We start from the raw sequence: 17,025 nt of genomic DNA, 5'->3' as shown, positions 1-17,025 counted from the left end.
ACGGTTATTGGTTACGGAGAAAACTAAAAAAAATGGTAAATTTAAAATTCCCATGCTATTCTTATGGAGAATATTGTAAAATGTTGTAGTTTGCTTGTTTATGGATATATTTTGATCAAACTTGGCAAATATATTCATTTTATACTAAGCAATAATTATTTTACTTAAAACACACACTTTATTAGTTTCCTTGATCAGCAAACCTAGGTACTCGTTAAACCTAATGTTATTTAAAAAGATCAATTGAAAATCAATTCAGCCAAATGGAAATTCGCTTAGACGGCAGGTTTGCTGCGGCGGGGGTATTTTTTATTATGTACACATTTTTTGTTTGTTTTAACATGTTAATGTTTTATGTAACTACTTGTACTATTTACACTATTCATATACTTAAAACTGCGTGACTGAATAAAGCAGTTTTGCAAAAGAAATTGTGTAAGTCAGCAACACATGTGTAATGAGGACGGTGCAAGGCAGGCAATATCACCAGTCTAGGGAACAGTAATGACACAGACATGCATAATATATACCTTGGTAGACTACGAGCTGTAGTTATGTGGTGAGCCTCCATCCTATATCCCTGGCTTGATACCATGTTTTCTCAAAGATAGACTTAGATTCAATCAAATATACAATATTAGCATATTTCTCTTTTATGATAATCCATTCATCTATCTATAATATACTTAATAAATAAGGATTCTCTCTTTAACACCCTTTTTAATCTGTCCTGCTTACCTAATTTGTTCGCTTGAGGTGTCGTTTTAAAGCTTGTTATCCAGCGGAGGGACGAATGGTAACGAAACAGGTAATTTTATTTTAAGCTTTTATTTAGGTCCCCTTTGCGTTTAATTTATTTCTACGAGTTCACTTTCAAAATCAGTGAACTTTATTTATTACTGTTAGTATTTTGATTGTAATTTAACAGCTGATCTTTTAGTTGAGTGTTAAAATACAGTCAGATTGTAAACAAGAGATAAAACAGTTTATGAAAATGGATTTTAAATAGGCTACATTTTTATAATTGTTACCTAATTGAGGTAGTTAAGTCATGTATGGTGTATATATAAAACTAACATATTTATTTATTGTAAATACATTTTTTATTCAATTAAATAGCTGGCTTAAACAAAAATAATCTTTGAAACGCGCATTTTTGCAGTGAATTGCATTATTTGGGAGCAATTTTGACATTAAAATGTGAAATTTTTGCTCGGGTCCCCTAGTAGAAAACAAAGTTCAATAACATTTTCAATATAATAGAATAGTATTGGTTTCATTCCATATAATTTTACACCCGACCTGCACACAAGCCTCAGGATATTCACTAACATCCAGTCAGTTTTGAGGTTTAGCTTAATATGTATTTACCCCTTGTCAACTAAAAGACGATCTACAATTTTAACATTGGCTCCATTTATATTAACTGCATTTTCATTTATCCCTTTCGACTTTCATTTTAGGGCTCCGCCCCCATGCCCTAAGTTTAATTTATTATGCAGATCATTAAGCTTACCAGTAATTTAACTTCAAATTAAGTTATAGCCTACTAACAATAAAAAAGTATTAAAAACATTTCCCAAATTTTTTTAAGCCGTAATATGATACGGTTGCGAAACGGCCGATTTCGGCACACTGCCAACAAGAGAGGTGAAAGGGTTAAATAAAGTCTTTAACTTAATTCTTTCACACATGTAACTCAATTATGAGTTTTTAGCCTTTGTGGTAAGTGATGTTTAGCTATGATAAAACTATAAAATAAATAAATATAAAATTTCTAAATTTAAAGTTTATGGACTACTCATTGGTTCAAGAGGGACGATTCCTAAAGAAGTCCAGCAATTTTGGAAGAAATTTAATTTGGAAAATCAAGTTCTATATCCAATATCATAGACTAACCAACACAAGTAGACTTCTCATCCCATTGTAAATTTTGAAGCACGTTTTTCCTGTCTAGTTCATGTACGTGACACATGGGCGCTAGCGTCGACGAACTTTGTTTCTATTATTTTAGGGTTAATTTTTTGATTTGTGCTTTACTGTTTGGTTATATAACTAGGGGACAAGTTATTGTTTATGATTAGATCGTATTATTTGGTTAAACGAGGTTTTAAATGGCTGTAATAACGGGAAACAAATTGTAACCAAAACACGACCTCTACATAAACCGTACAGAACTAACAATAAAATTGTCTTCAGCTGTTCCATAAGGATGAGAAATCTACTAAGGTATAGGTCGGCCGCTTAGAAAACGACCTCCTCCAGCATTGGTTTAGCATTAGCGGGCAGGTCGTTTTCTAAGCGGCCGACCTATAGTATGTTTTATCTATGCTAATATCTTTGACAGATATACAATTTTCTATTAACATTATAAGAAACCACCTTTATAACAATAATCATAACTAGGTTTGAACCAACTTGTAAAATTGTTATATATCATATTATTCTTTGTTGTACAGCAGACTACAATGTGTAGTAAGATGTCAATTTTAAAAATAAATTTTAATTCATACAACACCTTTTGTACTAAAGAAAATTGTGGTTGATTTGTCCTCATGCAACAAACTATCAATGCATTATTGCAATAGTCTTTTCCATTTCTGTGATTGCCATTTCGTTAGATTGAGCTGTAAGAGAAAATATCACTCGGAGAGCAAAAGTAAAATTTAACAAGAAATACCGAATTGCCTTTTCATCGACTAATTAATCAATTCCTATATTTAATGTTTATTGATTGATGTTTATTTATGTATGGATACTATAAAACGACCTGCGCGCTAATGCTAAACCAATGCTGGAGGAGGTCGCTTTCTAAGCGGCCAAACTATAGAATGAAACTTAAGCAACTATACTAACATACACTAAATTAAGTTAGGTATTGTTCTTTTTTTTGCTTGTGTCTACGAGAGTGCATTTTTGTAATGAAGTAAAGTAATTATGAAAGTACTTTTATTTTAATAACTCTTATAAGGTATAATCGAATGATAAAAAAAATAAACTCTTATACATTATAATGCATAGTGTTGAAATTATTTATCCCACAAAAACTGTTCCAGCCTATTTTGTTGGTGGAAACAAAAACTAAACAGTTTTACATATTTTAGCGAATTTCCCTATAGGGAAGTAGCTATTACCGTAGGTGGCACGGTAAGACCTAGACCCGGGACCGATTTACTTTTTCATTTTGATGTCCCCAGAGGCCAAAAACACCATTCGTTCAAATTTTTATATATGTATATATATATATAGACATATATATATATATATATATATACGTCCGTGAACGCGATAACTTGAGTAATTTTTGTCCGATTTTGATGAAATTTGGTTTAAAGGTGTAAAGCGGGATAAACTTGAATGAGTTCGCGAACCAGCACGATTGGACCATGGGAACGGGGCTTTACGGGGGGTTTTATGGGGTAAAAATTGGTTTTTCTCACTTTTGACCCTCAAAACACAAAATTTCCCGATTTCTCTTTAGACCTTTTTAAAGAGCTTAAAAAAACAAATAATTTAGTATATAAAAGTATTTTTCTTCAATTACTAGTAACGGAGAAAATTAAAAAAATTGTAAATTTAAAATTCCCATGTTATTCTTATGGAGAATATTGTCAAATGTTGTAGTTTGCTTGTTTATGGATATATTTTGATCAAACTTGGCAAATTTATTTATTTTGTACTAAGCTATCAATATTTTACTCAAAAACACACTTTATTAGTTTCCTTGTAGCAGCAAACCTAGGTACTCGTTAAACCTAATGTTATTAAAATATATTTAACTGAATATCAATTCAGACAAGGAAATTCGCTTAGTCGGCAGGTTTGCTGCGGCGGGGGTATTTAGATTTAGTTTTGTAACAACGGACAAACATTAGATTAGGTATGACATTTACAAGTAAATGGAAACATTAAGCAAACAGGACCTTGGTTCAGGGAAAAGAGGGAAGTGAGCAACGAAGGGTTGGGGAGGTTAATGGAAGCTGATGAGAGACTGGAGTCTTCTCAGTTGGCCATTATTGTACAAACAAGAACTGTCAGCTTGTAATTTGGCCAGACCTGATTCAAATTAAATCCCTTTCCTCAGGTCTCAATATTGGTGTTTTCTCCTCAGTTTTTTTACAATTGTTATTCCTAGGACGCTAGGCACGAGCCTGGAATTGTTTTTCACATTACTTCAGGCTAGACCTAGAGGTTACGGCATTATCACTTAGATAAAATCCATTAGTGATTTGACGGGATTCGAAACCGGGACCCCAGGAACTGGAGTCATGGGCCCTAACCACTAGACCAGCTCGCTCCCCGAGTTTTTTTTCCATTGGAACATTCATTTTATGGCTTTAAAAGGACATGTCCCTTAGTCCTTTGGCTGCTTCTCTGTTCTTAATATACAGGGTGGCTGAAAAGTAACTTGCACCCCCTCCTTTTCAACCATTTGAGATATTTGAAATCGGTTTGCGGCAACCTTCTAAGATATGAGGGGCTACAATAATTATTGTCAATTTTGAAAATTTTGCTCTTAGGGGTAGCGGTAGGGGGTAGCTCAAAATTTTCAAATAACAAGTATAGTCGAGTTTGGTATCATTTTACAGGTCGTGACGAAACATAAACATTGACATAAAGAAAATTTACGTTATGGCCCTACTAAATATGGGTTTCCCTTATTCATTTAGCATTTGCTTCTGGTCTCAGTATTGGTTGTTTTCTTCTCGGTTCTTTGCCTTTAGAAGATATATTTTACAACACACAAATAGATTTTCTCGCAGTCCTTGGGCACTTGTCTCTATAAAGGTTGTTTCTCCAGAAATTTCAGAATCTCTAAATTAAAAAACTCATTTTTTAATGTGTGAGATTTTTCTCTTCGTCCTTTTGCTTTTGACTCCAGTCTCAATGTTATAATTTTCTAATTTAATAATAATTTTTAATAATTTAATAATAATTTTTTAATAATTTAATAATAATTTTTTATTGTTGTTATAATTGTTATAATTTTTTATAATGTTATAATTTTCTCCTCAGTTTCTTGTTGACATAAGCACATTTAACTCAGCTTAGTCTTTCATTTATTTATGGTATTTAAGTGGTTATAAGCAGCCACTGTAAGAAGAGCCACATCTGTATAATTAATACGCCAACAAGAAATTTGTCCTTTGAACTCCTCTGCCATTTCTTATCCGATTTTGACCATTAATGTCTCATTGGAAAGAGCGTATTGCATAGATTTGCAAACTGACCTTACATTTTTGAAAAGTCTCTACCCCAGTGGCTTTTAAAATTCCCATGTTATCCTTATGAAGAATATATCTGATAACATTATGATCAAGTGTATAATTTAATTGCTGTATATATTTAAGTTGCATTCTTAAGGAAAGGCATGCTACAATCATTAAATTACATAATTACTATTTGTATTTGGAGTTGTGTACATATTTCAATGGAAGAAAGTGAGCCAAAGTGAGAAATTGGTCAATTTGACATATTTCACCGATTAAGAAAAAGAATTGACACAGTACTGTATTTCTTGAGTAATCCTTGATAGAACCGATATGCAAACTATGGGAACAAAGAAAAGTCATAAAACGCCACCAAGTAGAAGAAATATTATTATATATGGGAATATATTATATTATATAACATGGAAATTTTAAATTACACTATTTTTGAAGTTTCTCCGTGACCGTAAGGCATACAACAGCGCTTCAATATACTAAATTATTTCTTTTTTTAAACTCTACAAAAGGGTTTAAAAAGAAATTGCAAATTTTTTTGTCTTTAGGGTAAAAAATGGGAATACCCCATTTTTACCCCATAAAACCCCCCATAAACCCCCGTTCCCATGGTCTGATTATGCTGGATCGCGAACTCATTCGAATAAACGTAGGTTTACACGTTTGTACGAAATTTCATCAAAATCGGATCTTTTTTGCCCGAGTTATCGCGTTAACGGACATACACACATTTTTATATGAATTTGAACGGATGGTGTTTTTGGTCTCTAGGGACCTCAAAACAAAAAATTAAAGCGGTCCCGGGTCCAGGTCTTACCATGAGTACTACGGTAAAAGCTTATTCCCTATATGGGAAATTCGTTAAAACTCTGTATTACATCAATAATTTAAAAGAATATTAAGTAATATTAAAGTATGAATATGTGAAATAAGGCCTACTTTTATTACAATTAATCTAACAAACTTTGCCTAAACCTAACCTAGCCTAGGTGTAACCATAGCCTATTATTAATGGTTACAAATATCTCAAAATAAATAAGTCTAGCACTTGGCCTTCTATAAAATTGTAACCTTACAGTTCTTTTTTTGTTTCAGGAGAACCAGGTGAATTTAAAGTTCTCTGACTTGGTAAGCTTTGACACTGTACTACCTTTAATGTAAATGTGTCAAGACTGTACAATTTAAATCGAAAATGGCATAAAATGACACAATCTCTTTGTCTACCTAATTGCAAAACTTTTTAAAAGAGCTTTAATTAAAAGCCTTTATCAGCTTTAATTGCGGTTTTTATTTTAATCAAAACAACAAAACAAAAAATGTATAATAAATTTATTTTTAAAAGCTATTGTTTAGAATTGTAGAATGATGAGAGTTTTTGCAGTGATGAGAGATAAATATTGTTCCAGTAACCAACAGAGCCTGAAAAAGCAAATGATTTGTTAGCTGTCTGATGACAAAGATTCTTGGTTTGTTTTGTGGATTATTTGTTAACATTTTTTATGCGAATGTTTGAATACAAATCATAGAATAATTTAGCTTGCAAACAGATAATTTAAATAATATGTTTACTTATTATATGTGATATTTTAAGTTGTTAAATAATTTTAAAATGTTCAACCATTACTGTAGTTTATTTCCTCTATTTCTTCATCTTACTGATTAGATTGTTTACAGAGTGTTTTTAAACTTGTAAAAAAACACTTATTTATTTATGTAAAACTGCAATAGATAAAAATATGCAGTTTGCGGGAATTGTCTATTGACCTAGAGGCCCCAACTGTTGTGAATTCAACGTTAAGTTCCCATTCGCCCCCTTTCTCCCCCTACCCTTAACTTAAAATTTTTAAATTGCAAGTAAATCCCTTGTTCATATCAAATGAATGGGCATGAAAACAAAAAGTTTTTTGTAAAAGAATTTTTGAAATCGGATTATAAATTTATGAGATATTTCACGGTCTGTAAATGTTACTGTTAGCTGTGGTTTGTGGTTAATTCAAGAAAAACAATTAATTGGTAGGTAAAAACTTTAATAATGAATAGTACAGTTAAAACATGTACCGTACACAATAGAAAGTATTAACAACATGATGTATTGAAATGAAATGAAATTTGTTTATTGTCTTGTAAATTTATACAAATTATTGACAATATCATAAAACTGCTAAAATTAGCATAGTCAGTTAATGAATACAATATAGCTAACTACACACAAGGAGACATATTACACTACATATTTCAATATTACAACCAAATAATCTTATTGAAAAATTCCAGGCATTTGGAATAATGGAAGTTATTAAACCACATAACCAACTAAATCCAACAGTAATTTGGTAAATTTGCTAGCTCTACTTAAAAATTAATAAAAGTCATTCAAAAAAATCTTTTAGGGAATAAAAAGGGGTTCATAAGCCATTTGTAGAATTTAGATTTAAAAGTATTTTCAGGATATTTTGTATCAGCTTGTTGTATATTTTTATTTTAAAATAGTTGTTTAGCCTCCGGATTACTGTAATATACTTAAAATGGTTTACAATACCTGCATATAGTAATCCGTTGTTGCTGATTTAGACAACTAGTTTCGGTTCTTGTTTTGAACCATCCTCAGGCCTCAAGGTGTCAGGTAATCACTTCATTCGAAGGTCGTTAACAAAGTTCAATAAATAAAACATATACAAAACACGATAACACGGAACGGACTTACATTACAAAAAACACGAAGGGACATTGACAATCGAATCACGATCGGTTACACCCCGTTCCCATGGTCCGATTCATGCTGGTTCGCGAACTCATTCAAGTTTATCCCGCCTTACACCTTCAAACCAATTTTTTTCAAAATCAGACAAAAATTAATCAAGTTATTGTCCGAACGATCATATATATATATATTCAATTGTTTTGTCTATTACGATTATGTTAGTGTACATTATACTATCGATATGTTGAACTATTTACAATAAGGCAACAATTAACTACAATCAATCAAACAATCAATACATACTTTCGATACATGCAATTGTTTCCAATCAAAATTAACAACTGTGTTGACAACAGCCGATTATAGATCTTCCCTATGGGTTTAAAACGCAGAGAGTAGAAATGCTTCTTTAGACCCGCGACGCATGAATTAAAAACAGCTGTTTTTGCTGCAGTTTGATGAAAATAAAGTTTTAGAATAGCGAATGACCAAAATTTTTTGGGGTTACAGTTTTATTGGTATCTATTTCGGAAGGAATAGCAAGACCAATCATTCCTAAAATGTAATATAGTACGTACTTTAAGCACTTTTGTACAATATTCTTTTAACAGCTTTTTTATTAATTTAACTGCTTTTTAATTAAACAGAACAATTTGTAGGCCTAATCATTGTTAAATGGAAACTGCTTTGTTTTGAGGCCCAAACCTGACGAAAATGTCTTTTTTCTTAGTTTTGACTGTAAGCTGATTTTACCTTAAAACTGTTTGAGATAGAAAAGAACTTTATGAAGAGTTTTCTTACCAATTATTTTAAAAGATTACTCACTTTTGCAATAAAACAAATAATTATCAACACAAAATTACAATGCTTGTTAGATGCCTATTTAACAGTTTTTTTTCTATTCATTTAATTACTGTATTAAGTTTGTCTCTATCATTGGGTCTTCTTCCAGTATGGGCAGGCTTAACTTAATAAAATAATTATATATAGCCTTGGTGTACAAAAATATTTTATTCTTATATTACTAGTACTAACACTCATAATACCTATAATACTTATTATAACACTTATTAACTATTCTATGCTATTATACAGGGTGAATAAAAAGTCAAGACCCCCCCCCACTAATATTTTTCCAAGTAAATATACAGAGATATCCTTTTGGTGGTCGAGCAATCTTAGCAGGAAGATTCATTTTATCATTTTGAAATTTTTGAGTGTCCCCCCAAAAGGGGGGATTTGGGGGGCAACTCAAATATTTTAAATGTAAACCTCCTTCAAGTGACACCTCATTTTAAAGTGTTTACAAAAACTTAAAGAATGGTGAAAACTAGAGGTCGCTATCTCTTCTCTATCCAAAATGGTAGCCCGTCAAATGTTGTGGAAAATCAATGGTAAAATTGTTAATATTGGCTGCCATTTTGGATAGAGAAGAGATAGCGAGCTCTGGTTTTCACCATTCTTTAAGTTTTTGTAAACACTTCAAAATGAGGTGTCGCTTGAAGGGGGTTTACATTTAAAATTTTTGAGTGTCCCCCAAAAGGTGGGATTAGGGGGACAACTAAAAATGTTTCAATAGAAACCCCTATCAAGTGACACCTCATTTTGAAGTGTTTACAAAAACTTAAAGAATGGTGAAAACCAGAGCTCGCTATCTCTTCTCTATCCAAAATGGCAGCCAATATTAACAATTTTACCGTAGATTTTCCACAAAATTTGACGGGCTACCATTTTGGATAGAGAAGAGATAGCGACCTCTAGTTTTCACCATTCTTTAAGTTTTTGTAAACACTTAAAATGAGGTGTCACTTGAAGGGGGTTTACATTTAAAATATTTGAGTTGCCCCCCAAATCCCCCCTTTTGGGGGGACACTCAAAAATTTCAAAATGATAAAATGAAACTTCCTGCTAAGATTGCTCGACCACCAAAAGGATATCTCTGTATATTTACTTGGAAAAATATTAGAGGGGGGGGTCTTGACTTTTTATTCACCCTGTATATTACTTATTGTTTTGTTATTCATAATACTTATAAATTTACATTCAACACTTTAAACACAAAAGTTGTAGATAGTTTAAATCCGCACTAATGATATCCCATTAGACTTAAGATCCAAGGATTTGTTTAGCATATACAGTCCAAAATATAAAGCCTTAAAATTTAGTGTAAGGGGTCCCTGTATGGTGTGTATGTAGACAGGTTTAACAAAATTCTAAATGTAAGTGGGGTTTAGGAAGGGTTATTTCCGATGAAATTCGACTATGTATGTATTGACATAGTCAAATTTCATGTATGTACATAGTCGACTATGTATGTATTGACACAGTCGAATTTAATTGGAAATAGCCTTTCCTAAACCCCACTTACATTTAGAATTTTGTTAAACCCCTGTCTACATACACACCATACAGGGACCCCCTATACTAAATTTATTTTTGACATAAATCATCTGTCATTCAGTGGGGTTTGCCTTTCATGTATATTCAAGATATTGTGTGTGAGCGTGTCAATAGATTCTATATCATATTTTATAAACACTACCCGGACTCTTTCGAGATTATTTTGTATTGGATTCAAAATTTGAATTTCCATTAGATTTTGGTAATTACAGACCGAACAAACCAATGCTGGATTGAATACTTAAGTGTTGTTAACTGTGGTTTGGTGCGTCCCCGTCTTCTCCGCCCCAGAGCGCATCATAAGCTCAGAAGGGGGTTTTTTATTTCACCTCACTTTAGCACTTGGTGGAATAAAAAAATAAATAAATAATTAGGTGCTTGTATTTGAAGGATTGTTAGACAAGTTTTATCAGGGAGAAAAGAACGATACATAATTAATGGTTTTGATAAATTTTATTTGATTTTTTATTATTATTTATCTTCTTTAATTGGAGCTTGTTTAGGTTCCTTGACCCCAATACCTCTCTGTATCAAATTAGTACTACAGTACCATAGAGTTAAAGTTATATTTTAAGTGGGAATTTTTAAGTTGGATATTTTGATATTCAAACTTGGGAAATCTGTAATTACCCTTGAATTTATTTTTATTGCTGGCTGGACACCCTAACACAACCAATAGAGCACGTTTTCAAAACTTGACATTGTAACGCAGGTGTATGGAGTAGTACGATGACGTACCTGGGTGTTTTGCGGGGGAGCGGGCCTGGCGCCAAAATATTATCTTTAGCCCGGCGCTCTCTAGCATGAGAGGTCTCAGTTTCTAGTATGTGGGAAACAGCAGCTAGAACTGTTGTTATTGTATCTCTCTTGATCTAATTGTTTTCTTAGGCCGCTCACTTATTACTGAGGTAATAATTGTTTGTATTTGCATGTGCGTTTCAGTTCATACTTTATGTTTCCAGAATGCTCATTAATGTTTGTGCTTTATTTGGACCTAATCCTTCTTTTCAGAAATTATTTTGTGTTAGGTTATGCTTAATTGGTTGGTACCAATTGGTTTTTCATTTTGATTATTTTGATCTCATGTAATTGAAAATGATAATAGCAAATGTAATACTTTGTGGATTGTAACGTGATTTTAAAAACTTTTTTAATACTGAAAACGTTCTAGTTATTGATACAAAAAATGTTCCACGTGTAGATAAGTTTCAAAACCTTTTGAATAGCCTATAAGATAATAGGCTCCATCTATTCCTGTCTAATTATTTATCGGTTAATTTTCAATCCAATATGTATCCTTACTGAATATTTCTCAATCCCAAGGAAAAGTACATAATAATTGAAAATAGCATACAAACCAATGGCTTGTTTTTATTTTGACGAAGATCGTCTCAAGTTCCCTCTAACTAATGATATGGCACTACCAAGTTTCATTTGAAATATTTTCTTAATTCGTCAATCTGAAAAAACTTTTTCAGGGGTGTATTTTGGACCTTAAAATTAATGAATGTTACTTATAAATATACAAACTGGTATTGAAATAGGTTTTTTTTCAATTTGCATTTTTCTGAAAAATGGTTGGTTCAGTTTGGTTAAAAAAGGAAACCTCAGGTCAATGTGGATAGATTAAAAGAGAATATACACAGTAAGCACACAGCTGATCTAATGATTAGAGCAAAAACATCTGTTTCAAGTTCAAATCTCGCCAATCACTAATAGAGTTTACTATTTGATATACACCTGTTTAGTGGTTTAGAACCAATTGTCAGCTGTAGGTCAACCTATATGGAAAAAGTCTCTCATTCAAGGAGAGTGTTCTAGGTGTTAGGAAACTTTATCCAATAAAACCCATATTAACAGGAGAAGATATAAACTATTCAGTCAGTGGTTGTGACAACATGAACCTTGGCCTGTTAACACTATTTTTATCTCTTACTCATCTTGGGATACTCCGACTCACACAGGAATGCATGTATACTGACTCATTCGGATATTGTTTCATCTATACAGTGACTAAGTGCGGTTTTATAAATTTTAGCGACAAAATACTAGCTGGGGAAGTTGAAATTTTGTTTCAGTTGTTAAAAGTTAAGTAGTCGAGTAATGTGCCTGTTACATAACTTTTCATTCTCATCTCTTACATTTAGTTACTAAGTTTGATCCCTAATGGTTCCACATTGTTGGGAAATTGTTTTGAAATGTGTGTTGTGGAAACTGTTAAAAGAGTCTGGACTAAATTTGATTAATATCATTTGTGTTTAGTTATATCAATTATTTAAGATAAGGATGCCACAACCTAACAGAGCTTAAAAATCTTGTCCATGAAACAAAGCTAAAAGCATCAAATTGGTTTAATGCTAATGGCTTTTTGCTAAACGAAGAAAAAAAACCCAAAACAAGATTCTAATAATTCCCACTAACTGTGATCTAAATAATAGCACAGCTGTAAGATTTTTGGGCCTTCATATTGATAATCAACTCACATGGAATGCTCATATAGATGATTTATCTTCAAGATTGTCTACATTTTTTAAATTGTCTTGTAAATCAAGTTCCTACGAAATATGTAAGGACGGCCTGTTTTGCAAACTTCCAGTCACTCATGAGACACGGATTGGTGCATTGATGTGGTAGTGGTAGAATAAAAGAAATTTTGATTCTCCAAAAAAGGGCTTTAATAGCTATGACTGGGACACACCCTGATCATTGCAAAACCTCTTTCTATAGATCTGCAAATCTAAATTTGTTCATTTATGAACTGATTGTTTATATATTAAAAACCCTCAATCTAATAATATCTTCAATTTATTAATCACAGTCACAATAATCGTTTTATAAATACTGCGCTGTTAGAATCCCATCGCCTTAGTAAAACTAGTAATTGCCATATAATTTTATCAATTAAAGTGTATAATTCAGTAAAAAATAGTATAAATATTTATACAATTAACAAATTTAAGGCTATGTTTTATAATTATCTGCTTCAAAACCCTTTTTATAGTCTGGATGATTATTTTAAACTGGGATAAATTGTCCTTTAGTTAGGTTTTCATTTTGGTACAGAACCAACTAAACAATGGTGTTAATAGTGAATGTTGTAATATTTGGCCTATAAGAGTATTTTGTTGTTTATGTTAAGACTTGGTTTGAAAACTGCAAATAGACTTTGTCAATGATATGTAAATATATCCTTATGGCAAATAAAGATTGACTTATTGATTCGCTATGTGGGTATACCCTAGCATTTCTGGAATAGCCAGGTTACTTTTATTAATTCCTTGAATTTCTTTGGAGAGAAGTATTAAGTTTTTGTATGTAGCCCATTTATTTTATAAAGTTTTAACACTAATACCAAAACCCTACTCCGGCTGACGTTAACCGAAACCCCCGGTCTGTGAGACCCCATTTGAAAAATAATGGACCCCGCTTAAAAATACACTAACGCTGGGCTTCTGAGACGGACATGTTATGAACAAACAACCTGTCAAGGTCATGGCACCCATGCAAAATGAATAAACGATATATCAATAGGTAGGGGAGGAAAAGGGGGGAAGGTATTGGGGGAATGGAATCTACCAAGTAAACAGTGTTGCCAACATGCGTTTTTGAAAATTCCCGTGGGCCTGTCAGACGGGGGTTTCGGTATTAGTGTTAAGATGGTCTATTTGTTATAATTTTTTATGTTGCCATGTAAATTAAAGCGGGTAGTTTAAATTTACTTAAAAATCCTAAGTTCTTGGAGGATTAAGTAACCCGTGACTCCGAACCCCATGAAAGTAGTCTTATCCTCGAGCTCTGAAACCCGATTTTTTAGTCCTAGAATAAAATCTGGTTTCAACTGGATTTTAGTCCAGGAATAGCGTTAGTCCCGAGCTCCGAAACCGGCCCTTTAAGGTTTTTGTCAATTGAGATAACTATGAAGAAATAAATTACAATAAATGCAGAACAAATCTCCTTTTATTGAGATTGACTGAGCAAAAAAAAAGTAAAAATAAAAAATACCTTAACCATTGAAACCCTGCCTCATGCATGAGTGTTGTGAACACATGCCAATCTTCCAGGAAAAGCTGTAAGATAGCAATTATCGACTGTTATATGTTCTCTGTTGTTTGATATCCTAATGAATTCTCAGTTTTATTAATCGTTCATGAATCATCTTAAGAAATCTGGTGTATTAATAATTAAACTAAACATGTCATGTAAATGATTTAAACCTACATAATTTACACCAACATTAGTTTTAAAAATTTAATACAAATTACAAGATTGTTTCCAGGCATCCATTTACATCATCAACAAACCATGAAGATCCTTATTTCTAGAATAAAATTAACCAGAAAACAAGTTTTACCAAAATCTATTAATATGTATTACAACACATTGTTTACTGGAAAAATAATTTTAAGATGGAAACTCTAATTATTTACCCAGCATAACTTTGTTTTTTAACAAGTCTATGCCCGCTTATCTTTGGGCGAGCGTTTTAACTATCCAAGTCTGTTATTAATAATGGATCTTTGTGTTGTGCTCTTGTTCTTTGGCTGTATTTACATATACGGCACATGCTCATTGAATATCTCAGTGTTTCAATGGATCTGGATTCTATTTGATTCAGTTTGGTTCTTATCAAATTTCTCAATCACAGCCTTGAGGGTACGGAAATGAGTTTTCTATTACCAGTATTGGGGTTTAATATTTTAAATATGAAATTTAGAGGAAGTTAAATGTTTATAATTTCATAATAGCCTACTTTGACCAATTGTTTTTGCCTTACCTTATAATCGATGATACCAGTTTTGGAAATAGTGTTTTTCTTCTTTAGAATAATTAGGGTAAGCATTGAGCAGCTTTATTTAGAAAAAAAAAATCTTAATAATACAAATATTGTGTTAATAGCTTCTCATCTTAATCTCTACCTAATAATGGAATTTACACAATTTAAAATAATTTTTGTTTGTCAAAGGCCATAAACTGTGATACAATTAATTAATTATGAAACATTAAGATTTTCATTATATTAAAGCAAGTTTAGGTGGTATAACCTTACTAATTGGGACATTATTTACCTCTTCAAATTATGTATTAAGCTCATTATCTTCTTAAAAGTTACGTTTATTCAAAATAGCGGATCTGAGTTGGCAACTGAAAATAATACTTACATCACATAAAAAAGCCATAAAGTAACAAATTAATCAACAATATTCAGTAGTATTGTGTAGTCAATGTTAAATCAAATAAGACAATTGAAAAACAGTATTGATTAAAACTCTCCCTTTGTAGGATAGGGAAGACCCAAAATAAATTATGAAATCATTGAATGATATTTAATTATTTTTAGACAAAATAATAGAGTACCGTTTAAGGATATATGTGTGTTTGAAATCCTTTAGTGCATATTAAAACTAAACTAGTAGGTAGTGTAAGATTTATTTCGTACAACTAGTTTACCGATGCTTCAGAGTTTAAAGTGCACACACAATTTTTGTATTGTTTCTAAAATATAGTTTTTTATTCTACCACCATAGACAAGACTCCACTATCTTTGACTTCCAGGTTGAAGAGGTTTTTGATGGATTCCTTAGAAGTAAACCCTAATTCATCAATCACTTCTTCTGAACCTTTCTCTTCCTTTCAACCACTTCTCTCCCCCTCTCCCCCCAAACAGATGTGTCTGTCTCCATTTTGTGACATGTGTTTCTGATCAGCTTAGAATTTGCTCTCATGTGACCTCATGTCTTGGATTTCTTTCCCTTGTATGAGCCGATTTATTCCCTATCAGATATATTTTGAAGGAAAATTATAAGTTTAAGGTGGATGAAAAATGTTGTTGTCGTTGGGCGTTTTATATAATCACTTATCAATATTATAAGCTATTAACAGTGTCAATAATTATGTTGACCAAGTGTTTGCAAGTATTGCTCCAGTTTTAGGGGCAACGGGCAAGAGGATAGACTTTATCCTAGAGGTGCAGTGTTTATGGCACTTTGTCTAATTTTCCCCCAAGAGAAGAACATTTTCATTATCCTATACGCAATCTGTCACAATCTGTGCATTTTTTAGCGTCGTTCCTCATATTTAGGTGTAATTTATCTATATCATTTACCAATATTACTAATGTAAAATTCATGTAACTTTTAGTATGGACTCTGAAGAGGCTGCAACCAGAGGTTAATCGTTTATGAATGTTGGCAGTCAAAATATAAATATAGTACTTAACTAACCATTTGATTAAATTATATTCTTGCAGCAAGGTTTATTTAACAATCAAAAGAGGCTATTTCAGCTACCGTAACTCTAATGGCAATTCTAGCCCTGTGTTACAGAGCCCACATTTTGGTCCATCGATCTACAAAACAATAAAGAATAGGTCTTTCAGGCTAGGTGACATTTCTGTAGCCGAGAATTCCCTCTTGACTTTAAGATAAAAAAAATTCATTGCTTGATGAAGCCGAAAGTGAAGGCTATTTATTAATTTTAAATTGTAAAAACAACAGACTATTGTGACATTTTTGAGTTATTAGTAACTAGTGAGTGACTAGTCAGTCATAACTACTAACTAGTCACTAGTCATGACTAGTGAGTGGCTAGCTTATTAATAATTTATACCAAAGTATCAACAAAATCTTATCACTTATCTCCACTCTGGTGACAATATCAGCTCAAAGATTTCCTTACATCTCCGATTCCAAATATCAAAGT

At 32.1% G+C, this 17,025-nt stretch overlaps 1 protein-coding gene across 1 annotated transcript in view; it reads left to right on the top strand.

Annotated features, from left to right (window-relative positions):
* The window catches only part of LOC128991039 (adenylyl cyclase-associated protein 1-like), a 96,555-nt gene that overhangs the window by 47,241 nt on the left and 32,289 nt on the right, over positions 1 to 17,025 (top strand). The window contains exon 2 of the mRNA XM_054413751.1: positions 6,321 to 6,353. The gene's annotated coding sequence lies outside the window, so the exon portion shown is untranslated. The remainder of the gene's footprint in view (positions 1 to 6,320; positions 6,354 to 17,025) is intronic.

This window comes from Macrosteles quadrilineatus, unplaced genomic scaffold (genome assembly GCF_028750875.1).
Source record: "Macrosteles quadrilineatus isolate MER2022 unplaced genomic scaffold, UCM_ALF_1.0 Scaffold_3__2_contigs__length_128488019, whole genome shotgun sequence".
Classification (NCBI taxonomy): domain Eukaryota; kingdom Metazoa; phylum Arthropoda; class Insecta; order Hemiptera; family Cicadellidae; genus Macrosteles; species Macrosteles quadrilineatus.
This window is presented reverse-complemented; position numbering and strand designations above follow the sequence as displayed.